This window comes from Lepisosteus platostomus, chromosome 2 (genome assembly GCF_059453375.1).
Source record: "Lepisosteus platostomus isolate fLepPlt1 chromosome 2, fLepPlt1.hap1, whole genome shotgun sequence".
Taxonomy (NCBI): domain Eukaryota; kingdom Metazoa; phylum Chordata; class Actinopteri; order Semionotiformes; family Lepisosteidae; genus Lepisosteus; species Lepisosteus platostomus.
The window spans coordinates 24582948-24606778 of record NC_142612.1 but is presented as its reverse complement, the minus strand read 5'-3'; the positions used below and the strand labels follow the sequence as shown (position 1 = coordinate 24606778).

Here is a 23831-nt window from a genome sequence, read left to right as displayed (position 1 = left end):
TCTGTTCTAAGAGTCTAGAGAGGAGGTTGCCAGAGAGTAACCAGAGGATCCACCCGAGGTTAGCATCAGCAGCAAGCCTCATGAGCAGGTCGGAACTGTGGACAGCTGAATCACTATTCAGAACTAGCGCTTCATCAGGAACGAACTGGTCCTCTTCCTGACTTGCTGGGACCCACAGTCATCTTTTCTCCTGTGCACAAACTTTGCTAGTTAAAGCCAACACTAACTAGCCGGTCAGTGAGCATCTGCAGCGCACCATCGCAAGCAGCACAGCACAGCCTGGCACGGAGCCAGAGAGCCCGCAGGAGATCTGAATCTCCAAAGAATGGATGAGTATTCAACTTCAATGCATTACAGCTCGAGAATTCAATTGTTATCCCAACCAGTTGATATCAATTTAATTCCTAAGAGTTATGTACTTGTTTTGAGTATCCAATGTAGAAGTTATAACCAAGTTCATTTACAAAACGGTCTAAATGAATGATATACTGAACGTATGTCCTCTTGATATATGTAACTCTTCGTAACTGAATGAATATATGTCTTTTGTATTCTGATAACCCTCACGATAAGATCTGTTAGGTTTACATGCATATTTTATGTATTAATAAATGTATTCTTGTGTAATAGTACCTGTGTGTGTGCGTTGTTTGAGTTATACCGCAAGGTTGGATTCTAAGGCCATCAAAAGAATCATTTTGTGATTTACTGCTACAATTAATAATTGTCCCAGTAAATGCCCAAACCCTACAGAACTGGTGCCTCGTGAGAGCACACTACATTTCTGTGTAGTGAATAATTAAAGTACCACAGCTGCATGTGGTTGTCAGACATATCAGTACAGTACTTATTAATCAATTGTGCTGTGGTGTGCTTATAATATTGTATGCATGTACTTAAAAAAAATCAAATACAACGATTACAATAAATTGTTGAGACATGATGTTGTTGCCATGTTGCTACCACAAATCCAAAGAAGATACTAAATGTAACAATACTTATGTACGGATACCAATTAGAAAACAATTTTACGCTGGATTTAAAAGCAAGTAAACAAAAAAAGAGTTTTGAATGACTTTGTCGGTTGCATACTGTTAATTGCATTGTAGCACATACAGGTAAAAGTCTGCACTATATAAAGAGTAATTCTTTTATAGTAATTTCTTTTTTGATCATTCTCTCAATTACTTACATAAATCTTTTTTTTTTATAATTTATTCCAAATAAATTGAACTATTTTAATAAATGCAGATCTACCTTGTTATTATCTTGGATTTTTGCTATTAAGTGTTATATTAATTAACATAAATTTCATCATGTTTTCATAGGAATATGATTATTTAAAGGTTGGTATGTTATTTGTCAAAATATTGTGGGATGTAATTTTATCTTATTTTTCAATTTGTTTTAACCTCATTATATATTCTGTTAGAAAGTGCCTACAATGGGGTTTAATGTTTTAATCATGTGTCATTTTCTGTGAACATTCTTGACTGGCAGTTCAAGCATTCTATAACAAATAACATCCATGCTTTCATGGTAATATATGAAGAAGGCTCCACGGCTGAAATGTTGTGTTTTCTTTCTTCTCTTTTCAGCATGGAATAAACCTATTACTTGTTCATATATACAGTATATGTGTATATGACAGGTTTCTATTAGATATAGTTTAGTTGTGTAAGTATGACAAAGATAAGATAATAATGTGTGATAATAATTATGTACAGATGCAGCCATTCAAAACAAGTGGCCGATACCGCATTATAATGCGGTGCGCTTGTCGCGGTGTAGCGCACGTTACCGTATTAATACCGTATATTCTCGCATAGTACCGCATGGTACCGCAAGTAAAATAACAGTATCCGGAATTTCCGCAATGTGGAGCTAATAAAGCTCAATCTCTCATGTTTGAGCTATTGCCATCAAAGTCTTTACCAAAGATATTAATAATAGTATTAATAATGATTGACCTTGGACAAGCTGTAAACTCAAAGTATTGCCCTGGTCTACAATCTTTGTAACCGTCTTTGTAAACAAAAAGATTTCATTGATGATCCAATCATGGATTTGTTTCCAATCATGCAGTACAGTAATTTTTGAGAATCTCCGATTCACCGTTCCAATTCACATGCTCATAAAAGATATTGATTTAGGAACATAAACATATTACTGTATGCAAACTGTACTGTATACAGTATGTATATGTATATTTAATGTCTTTATTGTGCCCGTTTTAGTATTGAATATTTATTGAATTGAATTTAACCGCTGAAGGGAAATCATAGTGAGCATAAAAAGAATAGGAGCATAACGCGTGTGAAGCCCATAAACGATATTAATTTTGGAACATAAACATACAGTATTACAGTATGTAAACTGTATATGGCTGGTCTCGGTACTTTAAAGAAAAAATACACACCAGAATAAAAATTTATTCGTTAATCCGGCTGGCTGTGCCGAACAATAGATAAAAACTGGTTTAACAGCTCTGTTGTTTTTATCCCGTAAAGCGCTTTGAGAAGCCACCTTTAAAGGCGCTATATACAATAAAGTTCATTATTATTAGTATTGTTAATTTGCTGGACAGAGAGGTGAACATTATTACACAGAAGACAAAGGTAGAAATTTACGTTGCATTGTGCCACGGAACCGGGCTTCCATAAGAATCAAGTAATAGGTTTATTCTATGCTGAGGAAAGAAGAAAGAAAACACATTCCATAAGAATCAGCGCCTTTATATAGCGCCTTTAAAGGTGGCTTCTCGAAGCGCTTTACAGGATAAAAACAACAATAACAACAACAACAATATTGTATTTGATTGCACTTTGACAGATCGTCTTTAAATCAATTGTTGTCAGAATATCCCTGTCTCCAAACAAGAACAAAACTGTGACAATTTTATTAACGGTCTGTTTCAGTAACTCAAAGTATTTATTTAAAGTAATAATTTAACAATATATGTACATGTTTAATGATATGTCGCTGTTGTGAATGTCTGTAGAGTGTATCTTATTTTTAGTTTTGTAGCCAAAGGGCCTTGCAGATCAGAATATCAAGGAACGAAGTAATTACCGTGACTGTCAGAAGATAGGACACAGCACCTCTGACACCCGTTGAATGGAAAGGGGCACTTTAATTTTCTGTACAGCTGGTATAGCACACAACCGCACCCGCGTGCCAGCAGAGAGAGAGACACACAAAGTTTTTTACTTGTGTACAATTTTTTTACATTCCTCTTGTTTAACAGGAATGTTTTGTTTCTGGACAGACTTTCAAACTAGAGGAAAAGAGTGCCTCCTTCTTCTCAAGAAGGAAAAACTCACTGTTTGGATACTCGTCTCACCTGCCCTGCTCTTTGTTTTCCTTTTATTTGCTGTGTATTCCAGCTGCGATCCACTCCTGCCCTCACACCTAAAGAAGACTATTTTACATTTTTTTTTATGCGGTTCATAGTGTAATTAACCCTTGCTAGTATCATTGCGGTCTTTTGAAAGTTTATGCTGTCCTTTGAAAGCGAGATGATCTTGGTTCTTTGACAAAACAAGGCTCACCAGATAATTTAGTTTTGGTTTAAGTTTTGTAGCCAAAGGCTACATTATCATTACATTATCATTCTCACAGTGCATAACAAGGAAGATTAATAAACATAAACATAAACATAAACATAATCTCATGGCTAAATAGTCAAGTCTAGCCAAAAGAGAAAACATCAACTTTATTTAAACTCCAACGGAAGTATTAATGGTTTTTAATTACCGTACTTTTATGGAACATGACTTTGCTAAAATATATTTAAAAATAAAAACAATTACAATTGGCAGGCCTGTAGCTTTTTCGCACACCTGTAGCCTGTAGCTGAATAGGCAGTGAAAACATTTGTCTGTCTTTCCGTGGGGGGAAGGGGGAAAGGGGGAAGGGGGAAAGCACGACTATTCTACTCTGAGAACGCCCGTTGTCTTTTCACTGATAAACTTGTGTTAACAAAAACCACAGTATGCTTAAGAGTTGTCATACCAGTTTTTATTTATTTTTTGGCACAGCCAGCCGGCTGTCGTGATAAATATATTTAGCTGAAAAGCTGTACAACGCAAGACATTTCGTTACATCTTTAGATACGCGATTCCATGTTTTTTTTTACCCCTGGAGGAGCCGGGCTTCCATAAGAATCAAGTAATAGGTTTATTCCATGCTGAAAAAAAGAAGAAAGAAAACACATTCCATAAGAATCAGCATCTTTATATAGCGCCTTTATATAGCGTATAGAATTCAGCAGTACAGAACGAACGTTCTGCTGCCTGGAGCGCTTATGGCACCGATCGCGTCTGCATTTATAACTTAGTTTTTAAAATTAATCAAGCAATCTCTTTTTACTTCTAAGTCCCTTAATTATCATTAAACACAGCTTTCTCACCACTTAGACTACATTTTGATACCATCCTTAGACAAAGCAGGAACTTGTTGTACTTTCTAATGACATTACAAGTGGAAAGATTACAGATTTTAATCGTCTTTAATTTTGCTAACATTTTAGAAACGTTTCATCTATACAAACACCACAAAACTATCCTCGATTGTATTTCTGAATGTTATGTTACACTTAGTTCATTGTTTTAAATACATCTAATTAAGATAGGTGTTAGCATAAACTATTAGTAATCAATAATATTAAATTTAGCACTGTAATAAATTGTTGCACTTTCCCCCGCATCTTGTAAAAATATATTTTCATTGTTCAAATATACATAATATATATAATATACATTAAATCTGACTATCATAAAATAAGTTAAATACAAACTTAAAGAAAAAATAGAGTAAAATATAATTCAAAATATTTTGCTAACAATGTTAACCGTTTAAAAATAATACAATGTATTTACTAAGGAGTAGGATGGCACAGTTGTTAGTGTGCTTTTTGTTTTGTTTCTTTTTCATAAATACAACAGTAGTACCTGATGTCTAAATGTCAAAATTAAATTATGCATGCAAACCTGTGAACTAGAAAGATAACTAAGATATCCATCCAATTCTAATGGTGGCGAAGTGGTGTAGAGTTTGCATGTTCTCTCTGGGTTCCGTGGTTTTTCTCCATATGTGTGATGATTCCCTCTCGCACGCCAAAACATACTGGTAGGTTAATTGGCTTACGGGAAAACTGGCCCTGGTGCGTGTGTGTTTGTGTCTGTCTGTCCTGTGATGAACTGGTGCTATGTCCAGGGTGTGTTCTGCCTTGCGTCCGTTGCTTACTGGAAAAGGCTCCAAATCCTCTGTACTGGATAAAGAGATTATAAAATGGATGGAAGTAAAGGCACTGTGTGGATGGAACTATACACAGTGTCAGAAACCCACTATGAGATGGCAGCATCTCACTGAGGATAAATTATTTTATAGTGCTGGCATAAGGAAACAGCCTTTCCACCTCTCTTGCACATCAGTATCCATACCTAGTTAGTTATTTAAACAAATTGCCTCTAAATATAAACATCTTAATATGCTGGCTCTGTGGATCAGCATCAGCTATGTTTGCACATTCCTTCAATTCATGTGAATCCAACACATAGTTCAATGCTTGCAACTACACAAAATCTAAAATACAATCCTCATTTCAGTATCTATGTAAACAAACAGTCTGTTAACTTCATCATCTTCATCAAAAGTATGCCTAACCCCATTAGGAAGTGTTCTTGTTATCAGTGTATTCCTCAACTTACACCAAATTATCTTTTTCCTACCAACATCTCTAGTCTTATATCCTGCAATAACTCAGCCAACACTTAAATCCCCAAAAGCTGCTTGTGTTAATTTCTTTAAATCACAAATATCATAATTAAATACTGGCCATGTAATACTCTGCATTGTGGAATAATAGTTTATTTTAAAGGGAACTAGAGAAACTAGGAACTAGAGAAATCAAGAAAGGCTTTTTTTCTAGAATTAATAAATGCACATCCTGTTCACTGGGGAAAATAAATAGACACTGAGCAATCTCCAATATGTTCAGAATTTGACAGCAAGAATCCTGATCGGGATGCAATACGCCTGTCTTCGAGTCCTTGCACTGGCTTCCTTTCAGGTTTTAAGTCAACTATAAATCCTCATCCTCATTCAGTACCTATCTGGCGTATTATCTGTCTACTCCCCACCTTTGTCCATCTGACTCTGGTCTTCTAGCTGTCCTCAAGAGCATCTACATTCTGTGGGTGACAGGACCTTCTCTAGCTGCACCCAAGAGCTCTGGATTTGTATCCCCAGTGATATCAGTCACATACCCTGAGTGCATTTAAATCTAACCTCAAAACCTTTCTTTTCAGAAGACTTAGTCTGTATCTGCTTCATTTACTAATTTTGGTAGCACTTCCAACTGCTTGTCTTTCTTATATGTATTTACTTTGTAATCTCTGGTCCTTATAACTGTTTTTACATCTACTGTATTGCTTTGAGATGCCACTTTTAAAGGTGATATAAATAAAGTTTTTAATTATTGTTCTAGAGAAACATGATCAGATTTTCCCTGGCTCAGAAAAAAAGATCTAAAGTATACTAGTTTATCACTCTTCTCATTCCCTCTTTGCTAAATGGCTTTTCATACTAATCTGATTAATCTAACTGCCTATTTTCTGTGCTTTCTCTATCCTGGTAGATTTACAATTTTTCTGAAAATCTTCTTCTTGAAATGACTAATTTCTAAGTACCTTCTTTGACTGTTAACATCTTGCAGCAACTCTGTGACAAAATATACTGTACACTTAGCTCAACCTGACAGTTCATCCTGCTACCAACATTGAATAAAAAAATCTTTAGATTTCTATATTTATGTCTTTATTTAGTGGTTTCATTAGTGACAAAGGCTAAACTTTCTTGGAAATATGTATTTTATGTGTTTTGAAAAACTGACTTGCTTTAACAAAATATATTTACAAATCCTTTCGCCTGGCAATCTACCTGAATGCCCAACTATCTGAGAAGCCCTCCATGAAACCATGTTTGCTATTAATTCATTTAAGGCACACTGACAGAATTGCTGTTTTTTATGCATGCTAATTTTCTGATTCCTCACTCTGTTTCATGTTTAGAAATAGATAAGACTTTATTGATCCCGAAGGGAAATTGATGTACATTTTCGTGTACATGATGAACATGTTTGCCTGTTCTTTTGTAACACACCTTTTTGTGATTTTGTATATCTAAGCAAGTGTTCCTGCATTCCTCTTCTGCACTATATATAGTCATGGCTTTTTTTCTGTTTGCTTATTTCAAAGTAACACCTGCTCCATTTCTAAAACATTTTGCTCATGTGCATTTTTGTATTTTTTACACCTCTTTAACGTCCTGAATTTTCATTTGCCTTTATTTGTAGAATGAATTTTAGTTTTAGCCTTAAAAAGCTTAAGTTTTCACTATCTTTTGTTTCTTGTCCTACAACTGTTATTATTGATCACCGAATTATTGTACTTGACATGACTTCATTCACCCTTTCCTGAACATCTATGACAGGCAGAGATAGTGTTGTCTCTGGTGCGATCTTTTGCAGCTGACATTTCACTGTTTTAAATGAATAAGAAATTAGATTGCTCATAAATCATTATTCTACATAAACACAGCGTAATTGCCCTCTGAAAATGCTCTTTTTCTTGTTTGTTTTGGAGACCTTGATCGAAACTGATTTAAGATGTCAGAAAGGATTTATTTTCTCTGTGTTTCTGTGTGCGAATTTCCTACATGGCTTTGTCGAGATTTTAACTTTATATTTAGGCTCAGATTTCAACTATAAATCCTAAACTAATTACTAGCAGTAAATACTGATGTTTTGCTCCCTCTTACCACAAAAATATATATGTATTGTAGCTGGGATGAACTTTTTTACGTACGTGTACCTACTGCGATTCGGACACGGAACGGTTAACAATGGCGACAAGTCAGGCACCTGGGGGAGGGGGGTGTCTTTCTGCCTCCATAACTAAAATGCCAAATAGGAGTGGCTTAAGCGACATACACAGTCGTGTAACTGACAGTTTGAGGTAGCCTATTGTGTAGATTTTGCTTTGTTGCTGATAGGTTAAGCTTTCTAAACTCAGACCCAAAGTCATGTGACTGATTTTTCACCCTGTTTCATTGGTTAAACGTAATGATCACAAGCACCACCATGGTAACTGGGATGTGTAGTTTTTAATTCCGTTTGAATTCTAACTGTACGTACTGTCTTCATATTTGGCCAGAGCTTTAAAGAGAGAGAGCGCCAAATATTTTCAGTGCCGTCGTCCTGGAAGAATTTGACCTAGGAACATTTGACCAGCGTACTTAAAGCAGAAGGAGTGTACTGGGTGAAAACTCCAGTCGAATCCCCAGATTTAAATCCAATAGAGATGTTATGGCATTCACTGAAAGACTATGTTCGGAAAACTGCTAAACCCTGCACAAAGCAAGAACTTATCACTGTCAATATAATGCCAATAACATTAGCTATTTTAGTTTTTCGAATAAATTTTTATTTGTTAAAAGAAAACCGATGGCGCTAGCTGGATTTGAACAGCCAACCTCTCGCTTACAAGTCAGGCACTTAGACCACCACGCCACTTGGACGGTCGCATGACAAGTGGTGAAACAGCCTTACACATACAGTATCAACAGACATTGTACAGCGTATACTATTCTTGTGTTGCAGTACATGTATATAATTATATCGTTATTAATTTCTTTAGATACGCGATTCCATACTGTTTCATAAAACTTTGATGCTTAAAATGTTTAGGGAGAAATGGAATACTGGTGTGTATTTTTTCTTTAAAGTACCTAGACCAGCCATATACAGTTTACATACTGTAATACTGTATGTTTATGTTCCAAAATTAATATCGTTTATGGCCTTCACACGCGTTATGCTCCTATTCTTTTTATGGTCAGCTACTAAGATTTCCCTTCAGCGGTAAAATTACATATAAATATTCAAAACTAAAACGGGCACAGTAAAGACATTTAAATCTTTCTACGACCGACCAATCACGTACCGCGCGATGACGTAGCCAAATGCCCGCGGTACATGTTTGTGCCGCACATTTTGAATGGCTGCATCTGTAATTAGTTCCGTGCTTTTGCATGCACAATAATTGCAGGCATGAATGCATGAGAATGTAGTATTTTCTTAATAATTAAAGCCTTAAAGCTACTTTTTTTGGTCCTTGTGTTATGTTTATGTAAATGGTCGCCAGCTGTTCTGTTACGTCATGTATATAGATATCCATGGAGCTACAACTAAAGGTTTCATGATCTCTAGTCTAATACAAAGGGTATTAGAAGGAAATGTTTGATGAGAACATTTTATCACTGTATAAATCTGATTCTATTGTTGCTAGAAATTATTGTAACTACTATTTTACAAGTATTGACAGCAAAAAGTCATTTTTGTTCTTATGACTGGGTGGGTTTAGATTTCAATTTTGACATCTCACAGTTTGCTCAAGCCATCACAAATGTGGGTTGTGAATATGAGGAATGACATTTATATTTAACACAAAACTGTCATACTGTTAAAAGAAAGGTGAGACAGCTGGTTAAAGCATCTCATTACTGTACTGCTGAACTTTGAAGGCTATACCCAGAAGCAAAACTTGTACTTCAATCTTTAAGATTGTACACTATGACACATCTGCCTTACTCACCTTTTCCTGAATCAAAGATTTTCTTGAAGTATACAAGCAGCATCTTGCAGATGTCAGATGCATCACAGGCATGCTAGAATGCTTCAGGTCACTGATGGTGCTGCTAAACATTGCAGTTTTCTGGCCAAAGTGTTAAGATAAAAGATTAATGCTTCTGTGTATCAACATCATTAATAATAATAATAATAAAATAATTTTACATAAAGGACAGATGGACAGAATTATCTTGAAACTCTGTATGACTTGTTTTAATAAAAGCCCTTATTAGCAATAACACAACATTTTAATGGGTCATAGCCTCAGAAGTCTGATGAAAAAAATAAAGAATAGCTAATTTGAGGATCATGAAGTCTGATAAATATCCTCTTTCTTGATTAAATGAATATGCCTCACTGAGTTATTCTCCAGTGTGCCATTCGATGGCATTTTAATTATATTGCTTATAACTGATTAATTCTTTCTTCAACAGACAGGGGAGAATTTAAAAACGGATAACAATACATTAATATTTACATTGGTATTGCAGATGTTCATATAGACATCCTAGCAGTGTCATTTATATTTATGAAAATTAACACATTATACATTTATTCTCAATATTCTGATGAAACATACAGATACAGTGCCTTGCGAAAGTATTCGGCCCCCTTGAACTTTTCAACCTTTTGCCACATTTCAGGCTTCAAACATAAAGATATAAATTTTTTATTTTATGTGAAGAATCACCAACAAGTGGGACACAATTGTGAAGTGGAACGAAATCTATTGGATTTTTGAAACTTTTTTAACTAATAAAAAAATGAAAAGTGGGGCGTGCAAAATTATTCGGCCCCCTTGCGTTAATACTTTGTAGAGCCACCTTTTGCTGCGATTACAGCTGCAAGTCGCTTGGGGTATGTCTCTATCAGTTTTGCACATCGAGAGACTGAAATTCTTGCCCATTCTTCCTTGCAAAACAGCTCGAGCTCAGTGAGGTTGGATGGAGAGCGTTTGTGAACAGCAGTTTTCAGCTCTTTCCACAGATTCTCGATTGGATTCAGGTCTGGACTTTGACTTGGCCATTCAAACACCTGGATACGTTTATTTGTGAACCATTCCTTTGTAGATTTTGCTGTATGTTTGGGATCATTGTCTTGTTGGAAGATAAATCTCCGTCCCAGTTTCAGGTCTTTTGCAGACTCCAACAGGTTTTCATCCAGAATGGTCCTGTATTAGGCTGCATCCATCTTCCCCTCAATTTTAACTATCTTCCCTGTCCCTGCTGAAGAAAAGCAGGCCCAAACCATGATGCTGCCGACCATGTTTGACAGTGGGGATGGTGTGTTGAGGGTGATGAGCTGTGTTGCTTTTACGCCAAACATATCGTTTTGCATTGTGGCCAAAAAGTTCGATTTTGGTTTCATCTGACCAGAGCACCTTCTTCCACATGTTTGGGGTGTCTCCCAGGTGGCTTGTGGCAAACTTTAGACGAGACTTTTTATGGATATCTTTGAGAAATGGCTTTCCTCTTGCCACTCTTCCATAAAGGCCAGATTTGTGCAGTGTAAGACTGATTGTTGTCCTATGGACAGACTCTCCCACCTCAGCTGTAGTTCTCTGCAGTTCATCCAGAGTGATCATGGGCCTCTTGGCTGCATCTCTGATCAGTCTTCTCCTTGTCTGAGCTGAAAGTTTAGAGGGACGGCCAGGTCTTGGTAGATTTGCAGTGGTCTGATACTCCTTCCATTTCAAGATGATCGCTTGCACAGTGCTCCTTGGGATGTTTGAAGCTTGGGAAATCTTTTTGTATCCAAATCCGGCTTTAAACTTCTCCACAACAGTATTACGGACCTGCCTGGTGTGTTCCTTGGTCTTCATGATGCTCTCTGCGCTTTTAACAGAACCTTGAGACTATCACAGAGCAGGTGCATTTATACAGAGACTTGATTACACACAGGTGGATTCTATTTATCATCATCAGTCATTTAGGACAACATTGGATCATTCAGAGATCCTCGCTGAACTTCTGGAGTGAGTTTGTTGCACTGAAAGTAAAGGGGCCGAATAATTTTGCATGCCCCACTTTTCATTTTTTTATTAGTTAAAAAAGTTTCAAAAATCCAATAGATTTCGTTCCACTTCACAATTGTGTCCCACTTGTTGGTGATTCTTCACATAAAATAAAAAAATTATATCTTTATGTTTGAAGCCTGAAATGTGGCAAAAGGTTGAAAAGTTCAAGGGGGCCGAATACTTTCGCAAGGCACTGTATAAAGACAAACATATATGATACATGTGTAAGACTTATAGTGTATTGTACAGAAATGGCTCTTCTTGAATACTATATATGTTACATAAATCATTCCATTAAGAGTATAAGAATGTTTGTAAATGACAAGAGGCTTTTTTAATCACCTACTGTAGTTCTTTTGATTTTTTCAAAGTGATGAGGATCTCATCCAGCAGTTTCTATTTTTATTTAATACAGTATATATAATATCTCACATCTCCACAGAAAACAGTAATATCCAGTTCCTGAATTGGTTTTATGTTCTGTCTGCCAATAAGAATGTCACCTCAAAGAACCCTGTGCTCAATGTACACTGCCTTGAATCAGCTATTTATACCAGAAGCCATCTGGAACTGAATGACATTGGAGTCTAAGGGCTCTGTTGTGACAAACCCTACATACACTTCTCAGATATGACCCCCCCACCCTTTCCACACATATATTTCTTTTTGGAAACTTATTCTCAAATGATCCATGTTGGGTTTTAAGTCACTCGGGTAAAACTTTTATTCTTTTTAAAACTCTTTTTCTTTAAGCCTTTTCCATGTTTCCTATTCCTGTTCACAGAGATTCCTATCCTGTTTGCTTTCTGGTATCTTCTACCAAATTACTCTTTCATGGCTAAAATCATTAACCATTTGGGTGTCAAATTATTCTTTACAGTCTCCAATGAGGAGAGAAGTTCGTGATGTATGCGCCTGATACCAATAACTCGACCAACTTTGCTGGCTAGATGTTTCAGATCAAACATATGTCAGCTGGCTGACACCCATGATCAATATTTCAATACACAAAACAATTGCTTCATCGATGACTTGAGATGCTCACCCTAGCCAGTGTCCTGTGTTTCAGTATAACATATTTTGAAGCATCACTCAGCTCACAGATCAAAATAAGCTTTTCATATTTGATGATTAAAAAAGGATACAATGATCTTTGTCCACTGATCTCTTTGTCAAACTAACCAACTTCTGTATACTTGAAAGCTAAAAGTTATGTTTCAAAATCATCTACTGCAGTAATTTTCCATAATCCATGTGCTGATTGACCCACTTTTACTTCAATGTCCCCTTGACTCACAACCTGTGTTGGCCTAGAGGGTCTTAAGCCACCCATTCTACTTCCTGGGCACTATTAGTTTTTTCCTTCCGACTGAGTCAGAACTACTAAAGCATCTTCCTTTTTTTCTTTTTCTTTTAGAAGAAAAGAAAAAACACTCCCCCATTTTACTTTGGAAGATGCCATTAGCCACTAGCTGTGGTATACCACATCTCCACCCACATGTGATGAGTCCCCTTTAACAAGCAGCAAGACAAAAGAAGATCTACCCACACTAACCACACAAACTATATGAATACTGGGTGTCAGTGTGAAGTTAAGCCAAACCTGGTAAAATAAAATCACCAACGCTCTAAACAATGGTACATAATTTACTTGCTTACCCATGTTTTTATCCGTTTGTCTAATTCTTAATGAGGTTCCCATAACCTGAGCTAGTGGGTAATATTTGCTCCATCTCTCTAAGAGCTCGCACCTCTAGTGCTCTATTGGGAAAAGGTTGTGGTTTACCTACTGTATTTCCCCTGGGAAATACAAATACTTTATACTCTATATTTGTAACGGGGTAATGAGCAGGAGGCAAGCTCTGAGCTTTATCAGATTAACATTTTGGTGCCAATTCTTAAACTTACCTAAGATAATCTCATTTGAAACTGACCTCTAAGAAGAACTGGTCTTACCACAAGACTAGAATATTCTGATAATATCACAATACTAGACAACACTACGTGTTCACTACTTGTTTTTAGAGAAATCAAAAGAAAACCAGTTTCATGACATATACGGTATCTATTACAATCTTGGGCAAATGTCTGCACTTAGTCTCTCTCTAGTGTCCATAAGCCACAGACAAATTCTGAGAGACAGCCATTATGTTATACTGATCCAACATGGGAGGATATCAAGGGTATGTAATTTAGCATGTGATGGAACCTCCCAAAGAGATGTGGTTATGATTATAGTGAGACAGAGAGTTATGTGACCTATTCAGTATATCTTTTTTTTTCTTATACTGCTTGGCAAATGTTACTTCCAGAGTAAGTTACAATTGTAATTTATATTTTACTTCACTTATTGAATGAGACAACTGAGAAACAGAGAAACGGACTATTAGGTCAAATACCTTTATACAGTTTGCATTAAAATGAAACATTTGGCCCATATGATAAGGTCTATTTCTCCTTAATATTACTGATATGTTTAGATCAGGGTATCTATAGTGAAAAGAGCTGCTGCTTCCTTGGAAAAGAAATTGCATTCAGTATCCATTGAATTATACTATGCATTACATTTTGAAAGTATAAGAAGCTGCTTGACAACGGAGACAGAAATAGAAATCCTGGATGTAACACTGCTGTTGTGCCACCAAATAAGGTACTTTATTCTAATTGTACCAGTAAAATGCCCAGCTGTGTAAATGGCAACAGTATGTTGCTTTGGATAAAAGTGTCAGCTAAATAACTAATAATAACTTATAATAATTTGAATAAACCAAAAATGGTTTTATTATAAAGAAACAGGGAGCAGGATAGTGGAATGATGTACAATCAATAAAACCATTTTTAGACCAAAAAACATTGTAACGTCTTTCCTATTTACAACAGTAGCAGATACTACTGATACCAAGTGATATTATAACCATGTCAATATAAAGAAGGGGCAGAGTGAATTTGAAAATTGATAGTATTTCAGTCTGTGGTATTCTTGGAAGCATGGAACTACACAATGAGGTGTTTTACATTCAGTTTACATAAATCAAGTATCTTTATGTTAATATTTGCTTAGTTTATAGACATAAATAATGAAATAATAAAAAGTACAGAAATAAAATGGTATCTCCACTCAGGGTGATCATGTTTTCCATCCGTCTGTCCCATAAACTCACTAGAAGCTTAATACAGCTCATAGGGTAGTTGCTGAATGTGCCATTTTTTTAGTGCCATAGCTGTTTTGCAAATTATGCAGCCATTCAACACAGCCATATCAATCAGTTTGAAAAAAAATGTTCTGTATCCCTTTAGTGGTTTTCCAAATTTTTCTGCAGTCTTGCTGATATGCAAATAATGTTAAGATTTTTATTATTAATCAAGATTGGGCTTTCTCTGAGAAAACACTGACAAAATTGTAATATATATGTAGAAAATATAGACTTTGGTAGTTCCTTATTGTGTGGTTAACAAAAATTATTTTAACAAAAATAAAAAAAATAAAATAAATGTGAAAGAATTTGACATTTTTTCTTCAATTATCCTTTTTGTAGGTGATGTGGTGTTTTAATTTACTAAATTGTAACAGTAAACTGTGAGAGTGCTTAAGGACATTTAGTAATGAATAATTACAGTCTCACCCATGGATTCTAAATATACAATATAAAATGTATTGATATAAAACCAAAACATGCAAAAATTGCCTAATTTTGAATGTTAATAAAACAAAAGAAATATTTTTTAATCCCAGAGCAGTTGGTGATCACTCACGTTAGGAATCAAACACAATAATTTACTGTCTCACACATACAGTTTATTGATACAACACAAAAACATGCATACCAAACTGTGAATCGATCCGCTGATGTTACAAAAAGGAAGGTTAAAACATAGAGAATACCAGAAATGACCGAGTGGGTTAATCAATAAGTCAATTAATCATAACCTCCAAATTGTAAAACTTTTACAAAGAATATACCCAAGTGGTTGGTATAATTAGACGCACCTGAGTTCTTTTTTTTTTTCTCTGGCACAGCTTTGGTGAAAAGTGTAATAATTCAGGGACACTGGGTTAAACAATTACAATAATAATGACAATACATACACTCAACAATATACAGTTCAACATATATGTTATGCTATTTACATACTTTAAAACAAGGCATCCCAGAAGCCTACATCCACACCACATAGAAAAAAATGCCTATATAGTATCGGTTGCACACAAGCGTAAACCCACTGTATAACACCAACAATTATGTCCACCTGGTGGGGGATAAGATTTAACCCTGTTGCATAGAAAGTTGCCTGTAAGGTTTTCCCCAGGCTTTCCAACTTTTGCTGCTGTTGACACAGTCTGTCACTACCCTCTGGCATTTCTGACACCTGCCTTCTTGGGGCAGTCAGGGTGAGAGTGCCAGTAGCAAACAAGCCTACCAAAAATAACAAACGCACAACAGTGGCAGCGGCAATCAGTCCTCCCAAAAGTCTTTTAGGGCGGCTGATCTCAGTCATCTCCTTCTGTCTTTCTCAGTATGCCATGTCGCATCCTGGGCACCAACATCCTGGAAATCTGAGGGAATCTGACGCAGCTGCTGATGCTGCTCCTCTGTTTCCAGGGCATCTGGTTTTTCGATTTGTTCATGCCTGTGCTCTAGGAACCCTGCTGGGGGTGGTGCAGAGGTGGAGCATGCCTGACCCTCGGCTGAGTGGTCATCTGGAGAACCTGAGTGATCTGGGATTGTTACCCCATTCTCACTGTTCTGGTCCACCCTGCACACCTCCTGATTGAGGAATCCCTCTATCGGCATGTTTACAATCGTCCGCCGGGGGTAGGTGTAGGACACCTGCTTGCTCCCCCCTCCCCTCGCTAGGGGTTCAGGGGGCTGCCCCAGCACTGGGATAGCTAGTTCACAGTCTTTGAACTCGCTATCTTTCACCAGGCCCATATCAGTGCGGGCAGGGATTCTGACACCCCCCTTCTCCATGTTCTGCACTAACAGGCGGGTGGCTTGACCATCCAGTTCCACTCTGGCTGAACCACTGTTGGTCAGACTCAGACTGACAAATTGAGCTGGTGGCTGGAAGAAAACATGCTCGGCTTTCATTCCCTGTCCCTTCCTGGGGACTGGGTGTGTTGAAAACCCTGGCATCGAGGCAGGAACAATCAGGTCAATCTCACTCACTACCTGGTAGTTGTGAGAAAAAATGTTACCCGACTGCAGATTCCCTGGGTCACAGCAGATGGAATCAGCATCTGGTATCAGGTGTGTCCACAGCGCAGTAGTCTCAGTGTCCAGCTGGGCTCTCTGTCTAACCTGTGAATGTTGCACCGGGGGCACCTGGCAGTGGCCCTGTGACAGCTGGTCAAGCAGATCCTTACTAATAGAGGACCTCTCAGGGCTAAGGGTGAGGGCTACATCACCAACCTGCTCTCCTGCCATCTGGATCCCTTCCACCACTGCGGGGCAGTGGTCCTGACCCCTCTTGGGTGCCAGGGTGCAAAGGGAAAGCTCCTTTTCATCACCAGTTGGGGAGATCTGCTCCTCTTTAGGGATGTAAAAGGGGTGTGCTTTATCTGGTGGATCAGGCAGCTGCTTGGCGCACCGCTCCTGTGGCATGGAGGCTGTTGGGACCTCGGCCAGGGCAGGACTCCCCTGTATATCTGGGAAACAAGAGAATATTTGTATTTCTTGTCCAGAGGGAACAGAAGGAATCTCCGCATGGGCTTCTGTGTTCGGTGGGCACTGTGTGAGCACAGTATGCCTCTTGGCCCCCCTTTCCTTCTGTACAGAAGGCTTAGGAGCCTTGACCTTTTTCCACACTTTGCCTTTCTGGTGATCCACCAAAGGTTCCACTCTGAGTCGCATGTCTTTTTCTTTTTCAACCCGTTTGAGCTTGCCGTATGACATCAAACACCTTTCAACCTGTCAATCAGTGTCTCACTGTGTAAGACATCTCCCATGGCAACCTTGAGACAAAAGCTTTTTGCTTTTCCTCTTTGTTTTAACTTCTCCAGAGAATGTCTGGAGCCTGCCTGCTCTCTGACTTCAGGGGTGGACTTCGCTTGGGAGTGGCTGACCTCATCCAGGTAGGAACCCTTCCGCTCAATCAGATAGACTGAGGGAGGGGGAGGGGCGGGTCTCCATCGCCTCCATTGGAGAGTGGCGTGGCCCGCTCTCCTGAGGTGGATTCTAGCTCATTCACGCTTCCGGAAGCCTTGGGGAGCGGTTGTGTCTATCCTAATAAAGCTTGTTCAAGCCTGGCCAGGCGGGCGGCTATTGAGTCTTTTTGCTTAGCCTTTTCTAGCCCTTTCCCTCCCCCGGTGTTCTCACAGTATTTAGGATGCTGGATGCGGTCCTGTGTGCCTGCTGTGTGCTGGGGCTTAGCCAGCTCAGGAGCCTGTGCTCCTTCGAGCAGGAGGGGATTAACCTTGCTGGCTCTGATAGCGAACACAGTCGCTTTAACAGCTTTTTGCTCGGAGCGACTTTGGACATCATACTCCCAAGCTTTCTGCACCAATCTCCTAATATCAGTCATTTTCGTGGTCTGTGCATCCGTAGGCATTAAGATCATCTTTCTGACTGACGGGTGGAGATTGGCAATGAATAAACCCTTGAAATTTGTGTTCTCTTCACAACCCTCATAATTTCGCCCTGCAAAATAAGTTCATCTAAGTCTATCGTAATATTCGCGAAGGGACTCGGCTCTCTCGTGCTTAACTTTAAGGGTCGCGGCTATGGCAGCCGGGTCAATAAATGCACTGTATTTTTGGATAAGTGCTTTACACAGCTACTCAAAGTCATTACAGACTTCTTTCATCTGCCTAGCCATCCAATCATGTACAGCTCTGCTGGTAGTTTTTCTGACCAGAAACACTTTCTCCTGTTCTGTGGCGTTTGGCAGGTAGTGCAGTGTATACCTTAGGTCCTGAATATAGCTCTCGATATTATTCTCTGACACTGCGGGGTCAAATCTCTCCATGTCCTTCTCTAGCTGTCTTAGAGAATGGAGGCTTATTTTTCTAGCTTCTCCGCTGATGGAGAGATGGCAGAGATCGTGGTCTGGGGGCTCACGCCTTAATCGACTCAGCTCTCTACCCCACAATGACCCAGTTACAGATCCTGTCCAGGAGAGCTCTAGCGCAGGAGGAACTTTTTTCTCCCGGCTAACTGAGCGCTCCGGACTGCTTGGTAGTGAGGAATGCCTGCTTTGCGGCCGCTGTGCTTCCCGCAGGGGAACATCCAGCTCCTGTCTAAGCGAGTTTTTATTCTCACTGACACGCAACAAGTCCTTGCTCATTTTATGGTTACATTCGTATAAATGCTCCAATTCCCTTTCTTTTTCATGCAGACCAGCTTCTAGCCTTCTCTGAGTTTGCTCAACACTGTGCCAGTAGTCAGACTTGTCTCTGCTAGAAAGAGTGCTTAATAGCGACTCGAATTCAGACCTTTTAGCAACCATCGTTAAACTTGAAGAGTATTACTTTTAAGTACAAAATCACAGTTCAACCACAGAAAACTACAAGATCAAGTATGGAATCAACCCGGTAGATCGCAAAAGATCACAAAACAATCAAGCACTGCTTAAAGAGCAAGGGGAACTTTTTTTTTTCACACACTCCGTATTTGTCGTGCACGAAACCTGCGGCGTTTTATTTTGAATTATTCCGCTTGGTAGACTCATTTCATTCTTACCATGCCCACCCAGGGACGTCAATTTATGTAGTATCCTCTCACGAGGCACCAGTATTGTAGGGGTTGTGCATTTACTGGGACAATTCTTAATTGTAGCAGTAAGTCACAAAATGATTCTTTTGATGGTATTAGAATCCAACCTTGCGAGATAATTCAAACAACACACACAGGTACTAATACACGAAAACACATTTATGAATACATAAAATGTGCATATAAACATAGCAGATCTTATCGTGAGGGTTAGCAGAATACAACAGGTATGTATTCAATCACGAAGAGTTACACATACCAAGAGGGACATACGTTCAGTATATCATTCATTTAGACCATTTCGTAAATGAACTTGGATACATCTTCTACACTAGATACTCAAAACAAGTACATAAATCTTAGGAATAAAATTGATATCAAATTGATATCTCCTGCAGACACAAAGAAGCAAAAGCAGGCTTTAGCTGTCCAATTGGCGCTCTCTGGCTCGGTGCGGCTTGTGGCGATGCGCTGCTGATACTCTCTGAAGACTGGCTAGTTAGTGTTGGCTGAAACTAGCAGAGTTTGTGCACAGGAAAAAAGTGACGGTGGGTCCCAGCAGGTCAGGAAGAAGACTGGTTCGTTCCTGATGAAAAGCTAGTTCTGAATAGTGATTCAGCTGTCCACAGTTCTGACCTGTTCACGAGGCTTGCTGCTCATGCTAACCTCGGGTGGATCCTTTGGTTGCGCACTGGCAACCTCCGTCCTCGACTCTTAGAACAAAGGAAAGTCCTGCACTCGGACACACTGGCCGTTACGTGGTGGTCCGAGTCTGAGGATGTTCAAGAGGAGCCCTGAGGCTGAATTTCCAGCAGGCGCACTGCAAGAATGTCCTGCGCTTGGGAACCGTTCTTTTCCCAGGTTCTCTGTGTTGCCTGTTTTTACCTAGAGGAACTGCACATTGTTCATTGGTTGAAAGTTTCATGGGCATCAGAGACCCACGTGGGGTTAACCTGCCCTACCAGTTCCTGATTGGCTGATGATGAGTAACCATGCCCTCTGACCTTAGGGTCGTAGACCAACTTTGAATAACACTTTCTCTTGGAATCTCGACTTTAAGGCACCAGAGATTATCATTTATTAAGGTTGCTGGGGAATATCAGGAATTGGGAGTTGCTCCTTATCAGGACACTCTATCAGCTAGAAAAACCTTAATTGTGAGCCAAATGGAATGGCCTCTGTGACAAGCACCAATGAGATGAAGGAGAGAGTGACTGGCAAGGGAGCAGAAAACTTAATTCCTGTACTTTAATAAGCCTCGCCGCTACACCTATAAGGCCAAATGAAGGTAAAGCTATCTTCTAAACCACCAGAATATGACCTGCAGTTAAATCTCTCTCTGTTAACCTGAATGATTCAAACTGAATGGGTAGCTATTCTAAAAATGCATCCACTAACTAGGAGAGGTGGTTTTTAATAGGGATTCTCTAAATGGGGAATCTGTTTCCTAAAAACACCAAGCTCTCCTAAAAACTCCTAAAAAATTTGTAGCTTGAATCTGGTCTTTATTGATGGACAAGGACCTCTAGTCTGACACATGCTTTCTCTCTCCTTTCTCTCCATGTTCTCTTGTCTTCTCCCCTTCTGGCTTTCTCCTTTTGTTTTCTGTACCTGCCTGTTTTATGCTGTGTTCTTGAATTGTTGATTGACACTAAACCATTTACCCAGAACGTAATTCACCAAGATATAACAAACTTTCCTTTGATCAGTGTCTTATACCCAGTACTTCTAAAAAAAAAAAACACATTTTCTTTCCAAGAACTTCAAATGTTTACTCAAGCCAGGGGTTAACCAATGTATCTAGCTTCTTGAAGATACTTCAGCAGTCACTTCCAATAGCCATTACATAACAAATTGTTAATTGTTCACCCAGGAATTACAAACACAAACATTAAAAGTGTCAGAGTTAAATTATACCTACAATAATACTATAATATTTTTTATTGTCTACCTCATTCATTATTCCAGTCTCCTATAGCTAATGCCATTCATATTCGATATGTATTTACTGTTGTAAACTAAACTTTATTAAACTAGATCAACAAAAGAGTCCAACTGTCTTAATCTTCTTGGCAAAAAAAACAACTGAATCATGAAACATACCATTTCTTCTGTTGTAGAAAAAATATCTTGTTCTTGAATTCTGTTCTTTGTTCTTGGTAAGAATTCTATTGACTCGTTCTCTCAATTTCTTCTGTTGTAGAAAGTATATATTGAAAAGATTCTGTTTCTTTGTTCTTGGGAAGAATTCTACTGACTCACTTTCTCAGTCTGGCATCGTGTACAAAGTTAAAGTCTTGATTTGGATTGTTTTCAGTCATTTGGTTAGAAAAGTCAGATTGCCAGTTAGGAGAGAGAAGAAGAGCAACCCAGCAAGCTAACCAACCTAAGAAATTAGTTGTGTACTACCTTTTAAACAAGGAAAACACAGTTGGTGACTGATTAGGATGTCATCAGGAATAATCTTGACATCCACCCTGCAGGTTTTTTTTTATTGGCTAGTAATCTTTTTGAGTGATAGGGATGTCTGACCCATTATTAGAAATCTTTAATAACACTTAACCTTGCCACTACACCAATTTACACATGACATGTTGCAAAAGGAGCAACTGACATCTCTCTTACAGATAATTGTTTTGATTACTATTACCATATAGCTTTTTTTCTTCAGGGCTACTTACCTTTGGAGTTATTGAGAAAAGAAAATCTTACAATTACATTACTGTAATTAATTTCAATAAAATATAATTATAAAATGGGAAGGCAAATATTGTTCCTTTTCAGATCAGAAATTTGAAATGGGGAAGAGTACAGTAAGAGACTGATAGAAAACATTTAAAAAATATAACACTGATACCTGAAGAAGATAATCCATAAGTATACAGTAGTGTACTATAAGATGCAATCCTTTAATAAAAAATATAACCATTGTTATGCATATACATACAGTAACTACTAACCCTTATTTTTTTATGTAGTCAGTTTTCAAATGCGCAATAAATGTTTATTGAAACATTGCCATTCATTTCATTTATATGTATTGATGTAATGTTGACCCTTAATGCACTAAATTATGTCTTGTTTTGAACAAATGTTTTCTATGTAGTTACAATGTAGTTATTTCATTAGAACACAATTTAACTGTTATTAAATGTAGTATTAAGCATATTACTGAGAGAATGTCACACAATAGCCTGAGGAAGGCCAAAGTAGGTCCATTTTAAGAACGAATGGCTCCATCGCAAAGCACTCAAGTGAAGTAAGCGCAGTTTAATTACAGTCCCCCCCCCCGTTTCCCACGCAAGAAACCCTCCAAATAAAGACAAATCCTTTGGCTATAACTACCTCCTGACTCACCAACTGACTTATTATTAGGCTGAGGAGCTGGCTTTTATAGTATGTCATGCCCTCCTGCCTTTGGAACAAACCATTTCTCCTTTACATAATGAAAATTCCACAAATTATACATCCATAATTCATTCAAATTCTTACAAAAAAAAATAATCAAATATATGTTAATAACACACAGTTTACATTGTCCTTTTATCCCAGTTCAAATAAACATCAATACCATACAAACAATAACATTTCCCCCTCTTCACATGCATGTGGTTTTAACCATCTCCATAAATACATTTTTAGAAGTGGGATTAGGTTTAGCCTTCTGAGGCCACCATAAGCTGACCCACCCTGGATGTACCAACACCAAACAAACAGTGGGTATCATTCATTTTGAGAGTGTTCTCCATTCACACCACAATACTCACTCATAACCATATGTAAATGTATGTAATGTATATGAAATGAAGTAATAGCAGTTACTAGTCAAGCCTCTAGTGTGCACCCTCAGGAACTAATCTAGCAACTGCTCAACGGAGGGTGTATGAATAGTGTATTTCCTGTGCTACCTGTACTTTTTCATAGGCTACTCTGTCACATTACCTCCCTCCTCTTCAGGATTGCCAATGAGGGGGAAACTCGACAGGTAGTCAGCTGTGATGTTGTATTTGCCCTCGCCCTGCCGAATATAAAATCTGTAGGGCTGTAATGCCAAGTACCATCTTGTCACCCTGACATTATGGTTCTTCTTTGTTTGTAACCAAGATAATGCTCGATGGTCAGTATCTAGATCAAACTCTCTTCCGACAAGATAGTACCATAAACTATCTAAGGCCCATTTAATTGCTAAACACTCTTTCTCAATTGTAGAGTATGGTGTCTCCCATGGTAACAATTTCCTGCTTAAATAGAAGACTGGATGTTCTTCCTCCATCTTCCCTTGTGCCAACACTACTCCTATTCACACAGAAGAGGCATCTAATTGCACCAGAAACCTTTCTTGGAATTTGGGACTCTTTAATACCGGTGTTGAGGTTAACCGTTTCTTTAGTGTATTGAAGGCCTGTTCACA

The 23831-nt window shown here is 38.2% G+C and overlaps 1 long non-coding RNA gene across 1 annotated transcript; it reads right to left on the bottom strand.

The window, feature by feature from the left end:
* Nucleotides 1–4003: 4003 nt before the first annotated feature.
* Nucleotides 4004–12255, bottom strand: LOC148676140 (uncharacterized). Its single transcript, XR_015940871.1, has 3 exons — nt 12055–12255; nt 9657–9776; nt 4004–4189 (listed from the first exon to the last, which is right to left on the bottom strand). It is a non-coding gene; the product is annotated as an uncharacterized LOC148676140 (long non-coding RNA).
* Nucleotides 12256–23831: the final 11576 nt, after the last annotated feature.